Source organism: Magnolia sinica, chromosome 9, assembly GCF_029962835.1.
Source record: "Magnolia sinica isolate HGM2019 chromosome 9, MsV1, whole genome shotgun sequence".
NCBI lineage: Eukaryota > Viridiplantae > Streptophyta > Magnoliopsida > Magnoliales > Magnoliaceae > Magnolia > Magnolia sinica.
In genome coordinates this window covers 13,883,075-13,886,289 of record NC_080581.1, presented here as the reverse complement: position 1 = coordinate 13,886,289, position 3,215 = coordinate 13,883,075, and positions in this window count along the sequence as shown.

Genomic DNA, 3,215 nt, shown 5'->3' with positions numbered 1-3,215 from the left:
TTCAACTGTTCTATCTCTGTGGAAGTAGCCCAACGGATAGATCAGCCCCTAAAACTCTGATTTTGGGCCCACTTGCTATCTGGATATGCTTCAATTTTAGTCTCAACCCCTTAAATGAGGTTCTAAAGAGGATGGACAGAGCAAATTTGTCACAAACATCTCCATGGGACCTATATGTACAGTGCGTGTGCATGTACATAAGTGCACCGGATGTACACCAATTCACCTTAAGTCGGTCAGCGTGCGCTGACCGACTCATCTTCTTAAAGCAAGAACAAGCAACTAGCGGACGCTCCAGCATACGCCGGTTCCTCTCAGTGGGGCCCACTCCGTATCCAAATTATCAATCGGGACCGTCCATTGTGTGCATAGGTGGGGTATTTACCTCACCAAGGTGGCCTCTTGAGACCATGTAAGATGTTGCAGAATCCTAACCGTTAAATACAGGATGAACGACGGAGTAGAAGATATTGTGGGCCACACTAATTCAATCCAAAAACCACCATAACCGAATGGTTTTTCGAGTAGATTTCAATATACGGCATGGATTTCTCAAGAAATAGGGAGTGTGGGCTCCACAGGTTACGCACTCATGAATTTCCGCCGCAAGCGTAAAAACAGGGGTTGCGGACGGGTTGTAGTGGGCCATCAAGATCGCTTCGAACAGATGATCCGGTCAGTTCATTGGGTTCGTGTGATAGAACTGATCAAACCCATGTCAAGCATGTGGACCTGTATAGACATTCGAGAACGCAGCAGTAAGGAAAAGCCATGACGTCAATTAGTGGTGTGGTCCACCCAGAGCTTGAATCCACTTCAATCTTGGATAGGTAGCATAAATCGACACCAGAAATCCAGTGGACAGATCTGATTCTTCAACAATCATAGAATATGGGCCCCACCAGGTATCAACGCAGGAAGGGTCCTCTTCTTACGCATGGTGTGATTTTCACGCTGCTCGGCCGCGTAAACAGAGTCCGAAGCAGTGTGTATCTCGAATCCAGCCAACCTCCTTGTGCACTGACTGACCCTGGCAGCTATAAAGGGAAGAGAGAAAGAGAAGGGAAGGGATTGGTTCTTGGGCTTCAACGTGGATACCAAAGAGTCTCGAGTGAGAGACGTAGTTTAGATTTTTTCCTTTTTTTGATTTCTTTATTTCTTGTTTTCTTTAACATTTAGTTAATCATGCCCGTGGTTAGCTAAACCTCTTAGTTAGGGCTAAGAGGTGAAGCTTGTAGCGAGATGGGAGACTCCATTTTATGCTGGTAATTTAATTTAAATCTATAAACTGACTTTGATTTTAGTTTGATAATTAAGGGAATGCTTTTAGTTTTTAATGATCTGTTGTGACTGAAATTACAATGGGTCTGCAATGGCTTTGAGTATTTCTTTTTCCTTATTGTGATTATGACGTCAGGAAGTCCTGTTGTTCGCCATCGTCTCCTGGGCATGGTTGGATGACGGTACCCTTCCTAACCTTCATAGCATGTTGATTGGTTGGTAATTATTTAATTCTGTTGTTTGCTTTGTCTCCTGGGCATAGTTTGGTGATGAAATCCATTCTAATTCATATACCTTTTATCTCGTGAAAACTAGATCAAGTAAGTCCAGTTTAATTTTCATGATTCTTGATGCAGGCATAAGATTTCCCTGATCTTTACAAGTGGATCCTCTGAATCCCTAGTTTCATACCTTTGAATCTACATATTTTAGTTTACTATTTCATCATTATTCCTCAAATCCACCTGATTTAGATTTTATTTTATTCTAGTTATAGTTCTAGTTATTTTTAGATTACGTACAGGTTTCAGTCCCTTGGGATTCGACCTCGGTCTCACCGAGTTTATTACTATATCACAACCCTATACTTGGGGAGCGAACAAGTTTTTGGCGCCGTTGCCAGGGATTGACGGCTACGTTTTTCTGAAATTAATTAGTTTTAGAATTAGGTTAAGATTAGGATTTTACTAACTTTAGGTTAAAGGTTTTTATTTTATTTTATTTTTAGAAACTAACCTGTTTTCTTGTTTTGTAGGATCCTGAAATAACTTCTAAATTGGTAACCCCTTTTTAATTCCTCTACTTTTTCTATTTTTAGAATTATTTTTTGATTTTTAAAAATTTTCTTATTATAGGCTTTCTTTTAATTTTAGAAATTTTCTATTTTCTAGTATTTTTCTATTTTTAGGAACTAGTTTATTTTTAGAAACTTTCTTCTTTTGTTTCTAGAAACTAAGTTAGTTATTTCCCTTTTTAGAAATTCTTTTTAACTTTAGAAACTAACTCATATTTCCTTTGTTTTATTTTTAGAAACTTTCCTTTTTAAGAATTAGTTTATTTTTAGATTTAGATTTTCTAATTTAGAAACTTTCTAATTCTAGGTTTTCTTTTTTGAAACTAACTTAGCTTTTAGGTTTAGGAAACTTTCTTTTTTAGAAACTAACATTCTATTTCAATTGTAGGAACTTTCTAACTTTAGACTTTGTATTTTAGAAACTATTCTCTTTTGTTTTTCTTTTTTCAGGGTCTTAACATAGGAACTTCTCATGCGGTACTTTCTTTCTAACTTCTCCTCCTCTTACTTTACACATTGTTGTAGGATCTTTTCTTCTGTTTTTCTTAGGATTAAATTCAGATTAAGGGTTTCATCATGTATATGCATGAGTGAGAACGTCAGTATGCTGAGAAGAATAACCTATTTTGAGATGATGAAGATATAAATCAACCTATGTCTCAAAACTTTTCTGAAACTATCAGTGAGAACCGATCAGAATATAAAGATCCACCGGCTAAGAAGTCCTTACGTGATTATATGTAGGAGAACAATTACACCCCACGGATTAACAAAACAGTACGTGAGTATTGGGGTTATTATAATTATGGTTGTGAGAATTATTATCACCCATCTGATAAAAAGAAAACAATGCGTGATTATATCATAAGTGATAATAAATATTACCAACCAGCAGATTCTCCCACCTATGATCAGCATGACTATAACTGGTAAGAACATCAAAATTGGGTAAATGAACCATCAACATGTTATAATAATTCTCTTGGATCCCATACATTTAAAATCCAACCAGAAACAACCCAAGAGGATTCACTTCAACATGACATGGCCTGTCTTACGGAAATTAGAAAAGCAATGGAAACACTCACTTCGTGCCTCGAAAGGATAGAGGAAGCTTTCTCATCCTAACCACAACCCAATC